At 37.3% G+C, this 15,897-nt stretch overlaps 1 pseudogene; it reads left to right on the top strand.

Moving 5' to 3' along the window:
• The first annotated feature begins 9,677 nt into the window (after positions 1-9,677).
• Positions 9,678-11,058, top strand: LOC114202497 (elongation factor 1-alpha 1 pseudogene; annotated as a pseudogene).
• The last annotated feature ends 4,839 nt before the right edge of the window (positions 11,059-15,897 follow it).

Raw genomic sequence — 15,897 nt, 5'->3', positions numbered from 1 at the left:
TTAGCTTTTGATGTAGTGTTCCATGATTCATTGTTTGCGTATCACACCCAGTGCTCCATGCAATATGTGCCCTCCTTAATACCCATCACTGGGCTAACCCATCCCCCAAATCCCTCCCCTCTGAAACCCTCAGTTTGTTTCCCATGCTCCATAGTCTCCCATGGTTCATCTCCCCCTCTGATTTCCCCCCCTTCAGTTTTCCCTTCCTTCCTCTAATGTCCTCCCTGCTATTCCTTATGTTCCACATATGAGTGAAACCATATAATTGTCTTTCTCTGCTTGACTTACTTCACTTACCATAATCCCCTCCAGTTCCATCCATGTCGATGCAAATGGTCGGTATTCATCCTTTCTGATGGCTGAATAATATTCCATTGTATATATGAACCACATCTTCTTTATCCATTCATCTGTTGAAGGGCATCTCGGCTCCTTCCACAGTTTGGCTATTGTGGACACTGCTGCTATGAACACTGGGGTGCAGGTGCCCCTTCTTTTCACTACATCTGTATCTTCGGGGTAAATACCTAGTAGTGCAATTGCTGGGTCATAGTGTAGCTTTATTTTTAACTTTTTGAGGAAACTCCATACTGTTTTCCAAAGTGGCTGTACCAACTTGCATTCCCACCAACAGTGTAAGAGGGTTCCCCTTTCTCTGCATCCTCACCAACATTTGTTGTTTCCTGCTTTGTTAATTTTTGCCATTCTAACTGGTGTAAGGTGGTAGCTCAATGTGGTTTTGATTTGAATTTCCCTCATGGCTAATGATGTTGAACATTTTTTCATGTGTCTGTTAGCCATTTGTATGTCTTCTTTGGAGAAGTGTCTGTTCATGTTTTCTGCCCATTTTTTGACTTGATTATTTGTTTTTTGGGTGTTGAGTTTGAGAAGTTCTTTATTATTATTATTATTATTATTATTATTATTATTATTACATTATGTTAATCACCATACATTATGTCTTGCTGGAGTGGTGGGGAGTGGGAGGGATGGGGTGGCTGGGTGATAGACATTGGGGAGGGCATGTGCTATGGTGAGCGCTGTGAATTGTGTAAGGCTTGAATCACAGACCTGTACCTCTGAAACAAATAATACATTATATGTTTAAAAAAAAGAGAGAGAGAGAGAGAGAGAAGTTCTTTATAGATTTTGGATATCAGCCCTTTATCTGTAATGGCATTTGCAAAAATCTTCTCCCATTCCGTGGGTTGCCTCTTAGTTTGGTTGACGGTTTCCTTTGCTGTGCAGAAGCTTTTTATCTTGATGAAGACCCTGAATCACCAAGGAAATGTTGAAAAAGAAAAACAAAGCTGGAGGCATCACGTTGCCTGATTTCAAGCTATATTTCAAATCTGTGATCACCAAGACAGCATGGTAGTGGCACAAAAACACACACATAGATCAATGGAACAGAAATGGACCCTCAACTCTATGGTCAATTAGTCTTCGACAAATCAGGTAAAAATAGCCAATGGAAAAATTACATTCTCTTCAATAAATGGTGCTGGGAAAATTGGACAGCTATATATAGAAGAATGAAATTGGACCATTCTCCTACACCATACACAAAGATAAACTCAAAATGGATGAAAAACCTCAATGTGAGACAGGAATCCATCAAAATCCTAGAGGAGAACATAGGCAGTAACCTCTTCGACATTGGCCACAGCAACTTCTTTCAAGACACGTCTCCAATGGCAAGGGAAACAAAAGCAAAAAATGAACTTTTGGGACTTCATCAAGATGAGAATGTTATTTCTTTTTCAATTTTGAAAAATATTTGGTGAGATTTAGAATTCTTGGTTGAATTTTTTTTCAATATTTATAGATGTCACTCCAGTGTGTCCTTGCTTGCATGGTGTATTAGTTTCCTAGGGCTACTGCAACAAATTACCACAAACTGGGTGGCTTTAAACAACAAAAATTTATTCTCTCACTGTTCTGAAAGTTAGAAGTCCAAAATCAAGGTGTCAGTCAAGCCATACTTACTCTGAGACTTTGGATAGAATCCTTTCTTGCTTCTTCATGGATTCTGGTGGTGGCTAATAGTCTTTGGTGTTCCTTGGCTTACAGCTGCATCACAGCAATCTCTGGATTTCTTGTCACATGATCTTCTCCCAGTGAGTCCTTTTTTTTCTTCTTATAAAGGATACTAGTCATGTTGGATTAGAGCTCACCCTAATTGAGTATGACCTCATGTTAACTTGATTACATCTGCAAAGACTCTGTTTCTGAATAAGGTTACACTCATTCACAGCTACTAGGGTTTAGGACTTCATCATATTTGTGGGGAAGACACAACTAAACCCACAACAGAGATTGTGATGAGGATTTACTCTAACTCTTATTCTTCTTCCTTCGTAGGAAATACGTGTATTTTCTCTTGTTGCCTTCAAGGTTTTCTTTTTGTCTTTCTTTTTCAGGAGCTTCAATATTATATGCCTAACTCTGTGTGTATGTGTGTGGGGTGTGTGTGTGTGTGTGTGTGTGTGTGGTATTTATCTTATTTGGTGTTCTCTGAACTTCTTGGATATGTGGTTTGGTGACTATTAATAATTTTGGAGAAATATCATCAGTTATTTCTTTTATTTATTTATTTGAGAGAGAGAGAGAAAGAGAGAGAGAGAGAGAGAGCACGCATGAGCAGGGGAGGGACAGAGGGTAGAGGAAGAAGCAGACTCCCTGCTGAGCAGGGAGCCTGACACAAGGCTCAATCCCAGGATCCTGGGATCATGACCTGAGTCAAAGGCAGATGCTTAACTGACAGAGCCACTCAGGAGCCCTTATTATTTCTTTAAATATTTCTTCCGCCTCATTCTCTCTTCTTTTTCTCCAGTTACATGTATTACACCATTTGATGTCCTGCATCTCTTAGATTCCCTATTGTCTTTTTATTTTCACTCATTTTTGCATAAAAATTTGGGCAATTCCTATACGTCATTTTTGAGTTTATTGATTCATTCCTTGGCTATGAAAATCTACTGGCAAGCCTTTCAAAGGCATTCTTCATATTTGTTACTATATTTTTATTTCTATGATTTCCTTGGGTTCTTATAGTTTCCATCTCTTTGCTAATATAACCTATCTGCTCTTGCATATGATCAACTTTTTCTGTTAGAACCTTTAATATATTAATCATAGTTATTTTAAGTTCCTTATCTGATAGTTTCATCATCTGTGTCATATCTGAGTCTGGTTTTGATAATTGATTGGTCTCTCCAGATTGTGATTTTTAAAAAACTTCTGACCCCTTTCCCCCATGTTTTATTTTAACTTTTGGCATCCTTTGTAAAATTTTTTGAAAGCCTGACATGTTATTTAAGGTACTAGATATGAGGGAAATAAGCCTCTAGTGTGCAGATTTGTGTTAAGCTAGCCAGGAATTGTACTATATTTGAAGTGTTTTTTTTTTTTTTTCCATTTCTTGATTACCAGTGTTGAAATTTACATCTTGCTCTGGATAGTAGAGGTTTGAAATTCCTCTGGTGGTATGATTTTGTCTCCCATATTAGCTTTTGTTGTTCTCTTTATCTAGCTTTCAAGAAAGAATCTGTCTCTTGTAGCTCTCCGAGCTGTACTTTGCTATTGTTACTAAATGCTTTTCAGTGTGGTAAAAGAGTATGGGGAATCAGCATGGGGGGGGCATTATGTGATGTCCTTATTATGCCTCAGTCTTTGGGGAACACAGTGAGTCTGTCTTTCAGTGATGTTACCTTTATAGGCTTTTCTGTCACTCATGGAAGGCTAGAGCTTTCATCATCCTCATTTCCTCACCTTAGCTGAAGCAGCTATTTACCAAAATTCTCTGTCTATAGGTTGAGGATTTTCTCCCTACAGATTAAGGCTTTTCTTTCATTTTTTACCTAGTGAGACTGTGGACCTGAATCTGGGCGGAGTTCCATTTTTCCAGCTGCATTAGTATATCACTAGTGTCTCCAGGTGATATACTGCTTTTTTAATTAAAAATTTTGTTCCATGGGGCACCTGGGTGGCTCAGTTGGTTAAGTGTCTGCCTTCGGCTCAGGTCATGATCCCAGCATCCTGGAATCGAGCCCCATGTCAAGCTCCCTGCTCAGCAGGGAGTCTGCTTCTCCCTCCCCCTGCTCTTGCTCTCTCTCTCCCTCTTAAATAAATAAATAAATAAATAAATATTTTTAAAAAATTTTGTTCTATGAAGTGAGTCTTGGCAGATTTCCCAGTGACTTGCTCTTCCCTTGTCCTAACCAACATCATAAAAGTGGGAGGTAATTTCTGTAGGTTCTTCTTAACCTTCATTTTCAGAGCTTGGTGGAGTTCCTCCAAAAGCTTGCAAAAGGGTGGGAAACTCCCTTGCTCAGGTCATTGTATCTCACTGAAAGTACCTGTCTCTCTCCAAATTCAGCATGGCTGTTAGTTCTGTAAATTTAATTATATGTTGGACCCAGTCATTAATATATTGTTTATCCATCTGTTTTTCTTTATCTTTCCATCTTTGAGCTTAAACTGGAAGTCTAACCTTCATTTTTGAAGGATACTCATGACTCATAGTGAGTACAGAATATTGGTTTTATGATTTTGGTTTTTTTCATTTAATGCATTAAAGATGTCACTCAGTTATCTTCCTGTTTGAGAATTCTGCTATAAAATTTATCTTATTCTTTTGGGCAATGCGTCTTTTTTCTATAGCTGCTTTCAAGATTTTCTTTGGTTTTCAGCAGTTTAAATGTCATATGCCTGTGTGTCCGTGTGTGTGTGTGTGTGTGTGTGTGTGTGTGCTGGTATTTATCTTGCTTGGTATTCTCTAAACTTCCTGGTTCTATGGCTTGTTGTCTGTCATTAACTTTGGTTAATTCATGACCATTATTTTTTCAAGTATTAAGTCTGGCCTGCTCTTTCTTTCTTTTCATTATGGAATTTCAATTACACATATGTCACACTGTTTGATATTGTCCCACAGCTCTTGGATGTTCTTTTTTTTTTTTAACTGTATTTTTCTCTTTGTATTTGAATTTGGATAATTTCTATTGACTTATCTTCAAATTCAGATTTTTCATAACTGTTTTGAGAACATTGATGACAACATAATAAAATAAAATTTAAAAAAAGAATATTGATGAGCCTGTTGAAGGCATTATTCATTTCTGTCTGTGTTTCTTTTATTTCCAGCATTTTGAATCTTTCTTACAGCTTTTATCTCTTTTCTTAAATTACTTATCTAATCTTGCATGTTCTCTACCTCTTCTAGTAGAGCCTTTAACATTAGTTATAATTATTTTAAATTCTCTGCCTCATATTTCCAACACCTGTGTCATATCTGAGTCTCGTTTTAATGATTACTTTGTCTTTTCAGACTGTGTTTTTCTTGCCTCTCTTTATGCCTTGTAGTTTTTTGTTGCAAGCTGGACATGTTGTATAGGATAGCAGATACTGAGATAAATATTTTTAATGCTTGGATATGATCCAGTCTTTCCCTCTTCTAGGCCTTTACTGCGGAGGTGTGTTTTGATGTGGTCTGGAACTGCACTGCAGCTGAAATTTGTTGTTGCTATGGTTACCAGAATTGAAGATTACTGTTGCTTTGGTTACCAGATTAAAGGAGAATTTTTTTTTTGTTATTGTTGCTATGGGTACCAGAAACTTAATATTCTTCCAGTAATTTATTTTCTCTCTCACCACTTGTGCTTCTCCCCAGAGTGAATCTGTCTCTTGTGGTTCTACCAGTTGTATTTCACTCTTATATTTGTTGTATACTTGTTAGGTTTGTGTAAGGAATAAGCCTGATGAATGTATTTGATCTTTTGGTTTAATCTCAGTGTTAGGCAGGCACTGTATACCTGAGTCTTAAAGATGTGGATTACACAAGTTTTCCTGCCCCTCCTCCAGATACAATGATGGGCTTAACAAGAATTCCTTTCCCTCCTCCAGGGGAAGAGCCTTGTTTTTCCCCCTGTTCCCTTACCCTATGTACAGTGGCTTTCCAGTGGTGTACTCAAATTAATGTTGTGATGCCACCTCCTCTTTTATACTGAGGCTTTTCTTACTTGGGAAAGATAGGGGAGATGGGTCTGGGCAGAGTTTTGGTGGTGAACGTTGTGCCCTGTCCCAGTTGTAATGGAATTCCATCAGTGCCCTCAGGATACAGGTTTTGATGAATTTTCCCTTAAAGATTAATTTTTTCTGTAATATAGACAAAGTCTATGGGCAGGGTGGATTTGGTAGTGGTTGTTGTTGCCTTCCCCTCAAACAGCATCAAAGAGAAAGTTTTCTCTGATTACTTGCTAATTCTCCCTGTGAAAGCTTGGTGAGGTCTCTTAAGGAAAAACCTGCCAAGAGTGTGGGAAACCTTTATGCCTGTGGCCCCCAGTGTTTCACATTCTTAAGCTTGTACATGCTAGGCCTTTAGCAATTTATTAAATTGTTTCTAATTTAATCTTCCTGCCACCTTATATGGTATCTGGTGGCATATGTCTCAAGTAAACAGACACCAAAATAGTGCTTATATCTGAGGGTTCCATTCTGTGTCAAAATTTTGAGTTGGGTTTTTGCTCTGTTTTCTGAGGAGTTTAAGAAAATTAATCTGCAGTCCATCCAGCTTTTTTTCTTGCCATAATGATGGTAAAAATATTCTTCTTGCTTTCTATATTTTGAAATGAAAGGAGAAATCAATGAATAAGTCAATTTTATATCAAAATTTAGGTATAAATTGTTATTTTGAATAAATATGTGAGACATTTGTGTTTGGCTAGTGTCTAAATGAGATTTTGAGACAATAGAATGAGAAAATGTGAAATCTGATAATGAACATTTCTTATAGTTTTAGATGATGCATACCCATTCTGGTGTCACCATTGCCCATCCATTGTCACACATTCACTCACACATCACTGGTGACTATTCATATAGTCACATGTACACACGTGCACACAGTCATATATAAAAACCCCATTAATCAACCCTTCTCTTCTTCCATACATTCATGGTCCAACACAAACTCCTCTCTCTCAAAGCCCCTGCTCTCTTATTTTCCAGCTTACTGAAAGGCATCAGCACCTCCCAGTCACCCAAACCACAAGGCAATCTGGAGTCAACCTTGGATTCCCCACATACTCCCTCACCAAGACTTTTCTGGCCAACCTCAACTGTTTTTCTGTAGTCCATTCCCTCCTTAGCAACCCAATGGCCACTGCCTTATTTCAGTGTCCCCCTGGATCACTAGAACAGCATTCTCACTGACACCCTTCCAATATATCATCTGTCCTACAAAAAAATGGTCTTTATTATGCACACAAATGTGGCCACATCACTACTCTGACTAAATACCATTTATTAATGGCTTCCTTAGGATAAAGTCCACATTTTTTTTTTTTTTTTAGTTAGGACTTTAAAGGCCTTCTTGAACCGATTTCTGAATATCTCTTCTGTGTGTCAAGGCGTCTCTCCTCTTATGGACAAAACAGGACTACTAACCAGTGACTCTGTTTTAGTTGCCTTTGGTTCCTCAATAGCTAGCAACAGCCTTGAAATTTGGAAGGCCATCAATAGCTTCACTAACACATCATGCATAATATATTTCAGATATTACTAAATTGATTTAATTATAATATATACATAAACATATTTTAAAATTACCCTCAAACATGACAGAAATATGACCAGATCACTCTCTGTCTCTCAATCAGAAATTTGTGTATCTTGGGATGCAGCAAAGGCAGTCATAAGAGGGAAGTATATAGCGATACAAGCCTACCTCCAGAAGTAAGAAAAGACTCAAATACACAACCTAACATACACCTAACAGAGCTAGAAAAGGAACAGCGAATAAAGCCTAAAGACATCAGAGGAAGAGGAATAATAAAGATTAGAGCAGAAATAAACGATATAGAAACAAACAAACAAAAACTCAGAACAGATCAATGAAACTGGGAGTTGGTTCTTCGAAAGAAATAATAAAATTGATAAACACTTACTCAGACATATCAAAAAGAAAAGAAAGGACCCAAATAGATAAAATCACAAATGAAAGAGGAGAGATCACAACCCACACCACAGAAATACAAACAACACTAAGAGATTATAATGAAAGATTATATGCCACAAAACTGGAAGAATTGGATAAATTCCTAAAAATATACAAACTACCAAAACTGAAAGAAGAAGAAATAGAAAATTTGAACAGACCCATAAACAACAAAAAATTGAATCAGTAATCAAAAATCTCCCAACAAATAGCTTCCCAGGGGAATTCTACCAAACATTTAAAGAAGAGTTAATATCTATTCTTCTCAAACTGTTTCAAAAATAGAAATGGAAGGAAAACTTCAAAACTCATTCAACAAGTCCAGAATTACCTTGATTCCAAAGCCAGACAAAGACTCCACTAAAAGGAGAATTTCAGGCCACTATCCCTGATGAACATGGAAGCAAAAATTCTCAACAAGCTACTAGCAAACGGAATCCAAAAATACATTTAAAAGCTTATTCACTGGGATGCCTGGGTGGCTCAGTTGGTTAAGTGTCTTGTCTTCGGCTCTGATCATGATCCTGGGGTCCTGGGATCAAGTCCTGCATTGGGTTCCTTGCTTAGCGGGGAGCCTGCTTCTCCCTTTGCCTATTGCTCCTCCTGCTTCTGCTCTCTCTCTCTCTCTCTCTCTGATAAATAAGTAAAATCTTAAAAAAATTTATTCACCATGATGAAGTGGGAGTTACTCCTGGGCTGCAGGGGTGGATCAATATTTATTTGCAAATCAATCAGTGTGATATACCACATTAATAAAAGAAAGGATAAGACTATATGATCCTCTCAATAGATGCAGAAAAAGCATTTGACAAAACAGCATCTATTCTTGATAAAAATCCTCAACAAAGTAGGATAGATGGAAAATACCTCAAGATAATAAAGGCCATATACATAAGACCCACATCTAAAATGGCCCTCAATGGGAAAAATCTGAACGCTTTCCCCCTAAGGTCAGGAACAAGACAAGGATGTCCATTTTCACCATTGTTATTTAACATAGTACTGGAGGTCCTAGCAATCAGACCACGAAAAGAAATACAAGGCATACAAATAAGCAAGGAAGAAGTCAAACTTTCATTATTTGCAGACAACATGATACCCTATGTAGAAGACCCAAAAGACTCCACCAGAAAATTACTAGAACTGATATATGAATTCACAAAGTCAGGGATATAAAATCAATGTACAGAAATTTGTTGCATTTCTATACACCAATAATGAAACAGCAGAAAAAGAAATCAAGGAATTGATCCCATTTACAATTGCAGCATAAAACATGATACCTAGAATAAACCTAAGCAAAGAGGTAAAAGATTTGTACTATGAAAATTTATGAAAGAAATTGAAAGGACACGAAGAAATGGAAAAACATTCCATGCTCGTGGATTGGAAGAATAAACATTGTTAAAATGTCTATGCTATCCAAAGCAATCTACACATTCAATGAAATCCCTATCAAAATACCACCAGCATTTTTCACAAAGCTAGAACAAACAATCCAAAAATTTGTATGGAACCACTAAAGACCCCAAAGAGGCAAAGCAATCTTAAAAAAGAGAAGGAAAGTGGGAGGCATCACAATTCCTGACTTCAAGCTATATTAGAAAGCTGTAGTTTTTTCGCAATGGGTTTGCTGCCAGAACACAGGCGTCATGAAAACCACCACTAGACTTAAACCAAAATGGGAAAGGAAAAAACTCACATTAACCTCATCATCATGGGACACATAGATTTGGGCAAGTCTACCAACTCCTGGTCATTTGACCTACAAATATGATGGGATCAACAAAAGAACTATCGAAAAATTTGAGAAGGAGGCTGCTGAGATGGGAAAGGGCTCCTTCAAGTATGCCTGGGTTTTGGATAAACCAAAAGCTGAACGTGAACGTGGTATCATCATTGATATCTCCCTGTGGAAATTCGAGACCAGCAAGTATGTGACCATCATTGATGCCCCAGGACACAGAGACTTTATCAAAAACATGATTACAGGCACATCTCAGGCTGACTGTGTTGTCCTGATTGTTGCTGCTGGTGTTGGTGAATTTGAAGCAGATATCTCCAAGAATGAGCATGCCCTTCTGGCCTACACACTGGGTGTAAAATAACTAATTTTTGGTGTTAACAAAATGGATTCCACTGAGCCACCCTATAGCCAGAAGAGATATGAGGAAATCATTAAGGTGGGCAGCACCTACATTAAGAAGATCGGCTACAACCCCTACACAGTAACATTTGTGCCAATTTCTGGTTGGAATTGTGACAACATGCTGGAACCAAGTGCTAACATGTCTTGGTCCAAGGGATGGAAGTCACCCATAAAATGGGAATGCCAAGGGAACCACACTGCTTGAAGTTCTGGATTGCATTCTGCCACCAACTCATCCAACTGTCAAGCCCTTGCATCTACCCCTCCAGGACGTCTACAAAATTGGTGGTATTCGTGCTGTCCCTGTGGGCAGAGTGGAGACTGGTGTTCTTAAACCTGGCATGGTGGTCACCTTTGCTCCAGTCAATGTTATTACTGAAGTAAAGTCTGTTGAAATGCACCATGAAGCTTTGAGCAAGGCTCTTGCTGGGGACAATGTGGGCTTCAATGTGAAGAACGTATCTGTCAAAGATGTTTGTTGTGGCAATGTGGCTGGTGACAGCAAAAACGATCCACCAAAGGAAGCAGCTGGCTTCATGGCTCAGGTGATTATATGGAACCATCCAGGCCAAATCAGTGCTGGATATGCACCTGTGCTGGATTGTCACACAGCTTACATTGCTTGCAAGTTTGCTGAGCTGAAGATACGATAGATCGTTGTTCTGGAAAAAAGCTGGAAGATGGTCCCAAGTTCTTGAAATCTGGCGATGCTGCCATTGTTGATATGGTTCCTGGCAAGCCTATGTGTGTTGGGAGCTTCTCTGACTATCCTTCTCTGAGCCATTTTGCTGTTCGTGACATGAGACCGATGATTGCTGTGGGTGTCATCAAAGCAGTGGACAAGAAGGCAGCTGGAGCTGGCAAGGTCACCAAGTCTGCCCAGGAAGCTCAGAAGGCTAAATGAATATTATCCCCAATATCCACTGCCACCCCAGGCTTAATCAGTGGTGGAAGAATGGTGTCAGAACTGTTTGTGTTAATTGGCCATTTAAGTTTAATAGTAAAAGACTGGTTAATGATAACAATGCACCGTAAAACCCTCAGAAGGAAAGGAAAATGTTTTGTGGACCATTTGTTTTTTCATGTGTGTGGTAGTTTTAAGTTATTGGTTTTTAAAATCAGTACTTTTTAATGGAAACAACTTGACCAAAAATCTGTCACAGAATTTTGAGACCCATTAAAACATAAATTTAATGAGGAAAAAAAAAGCTGTAGTCATCAAGACAGTATGGTACTGGCACAAAAACAGACACAGAGATCAGTGGAATGGAATAGAACACCCACAAATGGACCCACAACTATATGGTCAACTAACATTCGACAAAGCAGGAAAGCACATCCTGTGAAAACAAAGACAGTCTCTTCCACAAATGGTGTTGGGAAAATTGGACAGCAACATGCAGAAGAATGAAAGGGACCCCTTTATTACTCCATATGCAAAAATAACTTCAAAATGGATTAAAGACCTAAATGTGAGACAGGAAACTATCAAAATCCCAGAGGAGAACACAGGCAGTACCCTCTTTGACATCAGCGGTAGCAGCTTCTTACTAGATATGTCTAGTGAAGCAAGGGAAACAAAACCTAAAATAAGCTATTGGGACTTCAGCAAAATAAAAAGCTTTTGCACATCGAAGGAAACAATCAACAAAGCTAAAAGGCAACCTGGGTGCCTGGATGGCTCAGTTGGTTAAGCATCTGATTCTTGATTTCGGCTCAGGTCACGATCTCAGGATCTTGAGATTGAGCCCCACATCAGACTCTACGCTCGTTGGGGAGTCTGGTCAAAATTCTCTCTCCCTCTACCCTCTGCCCCTCGCCCCACTCTCCCTAAATCTTTTTTTTTTAAAAACCTAAAAGGCAACCTACTGAATAGGAGAAGGTATTTCCAAATGATATATCTGATAAAGGTTAATATTTAAAATCTATAAAGAACTTATTAAGCTCAACCCCCAAAATAAATAATGCAGTTAAGAAATGTGCAGAAGATATGAACAGACATTTCTCCAAAGAAGACATCCAGATGGCCAACAGACACATGAAAAGATGCTCAACATCACTGATCATCAGGGAAATGCAAATCAAAACTACAATGAGATATCACCTCATGCCTGTCAGAATCACTGAAATCAACAACACAAAAAATAATAGGTGTTGGTGAGGATGTGGAGAAGGGGGAACCCTATTGCACTGTTGGTGGGAATGTAAACTTGCACAGCCACTGTGGAAGACAGTATGGAGGTTCCTCAGAAAGTTAGAAAATAGAACTACCCTATGATCCAGTAATCAAACTACTGGTTATTTACTCAAATAATACAAAAACACTAATTCAAAGGGATATATGCACCCCTATGTTTATAGCAGCATTATTTACAATAGCCAAATTATGGAAGCAGCTCAAACATCCATCAACAGATTAATGGATAAAGAGGATGTGGGATATATACACAATGGAATATTATTCAGCCATAAAAAGAAAGAAATCTTGCCATTTGCAATGGCATAGATGGGGCTGGAGAGTATTACACTAAGTGAAATAAGTCATTCAGAGAAAGACAAATACCATATGATATCACTCATATGTGGAATTTAAAATACAACAGCAACAAAAGAGTAAAAGAAAGAAAGAGGGAAAGAGAGAGAAGCCAAGAAACAGATTCTTAACTATAGAGAACAAACTGATGGTTATCAAATGGGAGGTGGAGGATGGGATGGGTGAAATAGGTGATGGGGATTAAGGAGTGCACTTGCTGTGATGAGCACTGGGTGATGTATGGAATTGTTGAATCTATTGTCTATTGAATCTACTATATTGTATTCCTGAAACTAATATAACACTATATATTAACTACACTGGAATTAAAATTAAAATATAATTACATTTTAAAAAACACAGCAGGATTTTTTGGAAATTGACAAGTTCATTCTAAAATGTATATGGAAATGTAAATGGAGAGAAAGAGCCAATTAATCTTGAAGAAGCATAGCTGAAGGGCTCTGTAAAAAGAGTTAATAGAAAGTTATAATGAAGACATTGTATTGTTGGTGCAAGGATAAACAGACAGATGGAATAGACTAAAGAGTCCAGAAATACACATGCACATATATGGTCACTGATGATGTAAATGCCATTGCAGTGAGGTGGGGAAAAGACGGTCTTTTTAATAACTTGTGCAGTATCAATTATATATCTCTACAGGGGAAAAAAAGAAATATTCCCCCATCTTCACAAAATGTGAAATAATCCATTTGAGCTGTATTTCACATCTAAGTAAGAGATGTAAAATAATAAAGCTCTTAGAGGAAAATGCAGGCAGGCAGCTGGGGTGCCTTGCTGGAGCCCATGTGGGCAATAAGGACTTTGTTCTCTAAATATTGAGGTTCTGGGTTCTGATTGTTGATCACAGCTTTTCATGGCTGAGGTCCTGGCAGCTTCTCAGAAAGTTAAACACAGAACTATCACATGACCTAGCAATTTTACTTGTAGGTATATATCTAGAAAATTTGAGAGCAAGAACTCAAACAGAAATTTGTATACCCATGTTCATAGCAGCATTATTGACAGTAGCCAAAAGGTGTAAATAGTCATGTGTCCATCAACTGATGAATGGATAAACAAAATGTAGTATACTCATTCAATGGACTATTGATCAGATATAAAAAAATGAAATTTTGATATATGTCTCAACATGGATGGACCTTGAAAACATTATGCTAACTAAAATAAGCCAGACACAGTAAAACAAATACTATATTTGTGTTTATACCTTGTAATGTATTCCACTTACATGGGTTACCAAGGATAGGCAAATTCATTCATACAGGCAAAAAGTAGAGTAGAGTTTGCTAGGGGCTGGTGGGAGGAAGAAATGGGGAGTTATTCTTTAATAGGTTTATGTTAGGGATGATGACAAACTTTTTAGGTATAGTTAGTGGTGATGGTAATGGGTACATTGTAAATGTATTTAATACCACGAATTTTATACTTATGATGGTTAAAATGATAAATATTATGTTGTTTACGTTTTACCACACATTTTTTAAATGGTATGATCATTTTGGAGATTTCTTTGGTACTATTTAATAAAGCTGAGTGTAGGCAATGTCCTATGACCTAGCTGTTCAGCTCCTAGGTAACTACACAAATTCACATATATAAGTACAATTATCACTAAAGTCTGTACAATATTATTCATACAGCAAAATATGTACTATCCCAGACAAAAAACTACCCAAATATTTATAACAAGTAAAATTAATGAATAAATTATACACATTCATATGACAGAATACAATGTAACAATAAGAGTAACTACCAGACCCAAGAGCATGGATAAAATAAAGGAAAATGATGTTGAGTGAAAAGAAGCTAAACACAAAAGACTCTATACTGTATGATTCCATTTACATAAATTTAAAATCAGACAAAACTAGACCATGCTGCCAGAGGTGAGGATTGTGGTTACTTCACAGATGAGGGATGGGGGTAACTGGCAAGGGGCCCAAGAGGGCCTTGTAGGGAGCTACGTGATATTCTACATTTCAAATTGAGTGGGGGATTGCCTAAGTGTGGTGTGTTCACTTTGTGAAATTTCATGGAGCAACACAATTATGATTTGTATAATTTTTGTAATTTATACTTTAATAAATAAGTGTACTTGAAAAAAATGGGAGATGGGGGTTGTCATGGTAGAAAGTACAAAGGAAATATCCTCTTTGTATGTTATCTTCCAAGGCAGGGACTTTCCTGAGCCCAACAAAATTTAAATGAGCCATGAAAATAATAAAGTTCCCAAATATATAATGTTACTGAGAATCTATTTTCTTAATTTTGGAGGAATCTTCCAGAAACATATATCCCAAAACCAAGATTCATCTCTTTCTTGTTCCCTTTCTCTTTATTTTAGCATACCAATAAAACAAAACTTAGTATATTCTTATCTTGAATGGCATGTGTGGTATAAGCCAATTTCTGTGATATTCATTTCTTTCAAGTTATCCCTCTTTCTTGCTTTCCACCTACCAACCTATCCTTTTATTTCATAGGTGAATAATAAGGTATCTGAAGTGATTTTGAGCCAGTGTTAGAACTAGATAATTCTGGATGTTAAAATTGGGATAACTTATTGATTTGCCCTTATTTTTCCTCATAGTCCTTGATTCATTATTAACAAACAACATATTATAATAAATTTAAGAAATCACATTCCTATATTTTTAAATAGATATATACCACACCATCTTACATTTTGTAAATGTACCTACATGTTGTTAATTAAACCATGTGTTCAATTTATACCCACCATTGAAAACCTTAAAATCCTCAGCATCTATATGCTAGATTTTGTTGCCTTTTTTTCTTTTTTTGAGTTTTTATTTTCTTTTTTTGAGTTTTTATTTAAATTCTACTTAGTTAATATACAGTGTAATATTAGTTTCAAGGGTAATTTTCTGTATGTGAATTCACATTTACTTTTCTCAATAGATCCACATTTTATTGGTTTCCAAATTCTTCTTCCTTAATCTTGGAGTAATCTTCCAGAAACTAATACCTCTTGGGGTAAAGAGAACATTAACCAAATTTTACGTCTTTCTTGTTTCCTGCCCTTTATTTTATCATAGACTAATAAAATAAAATCTAATACTTGTTATTTGGATAGCATGTGTGTTAGAAACTGATTGTTATACAATACATTTTAAGGATCATCCACCACGACCAAGTGGGATTTATCCCCGAGACGCAAGGGGGGTT

Source organism: Eumetopias jubatus, unplaced genomic scaffold, assembly GCF_037043125.1.
Source record: "Eumetopias jubatus isolate StellerSeaLion01/CBP00866 unplaced genomic scaffold, mEumJub1_p1.0 scaffold_11, whole genome shotgun sequence".
NCBI lineage: Eukaryota > Metazoa > Chordata > Mammalia > Carnivora > Otariidae > Eumetopias > Eumetopias jubatus.
The sequence above is the reverse complement of the archived record's forward strand: the minus strand, read 5'-3'. Positions and strand labels throughout refer to the sequence as shown.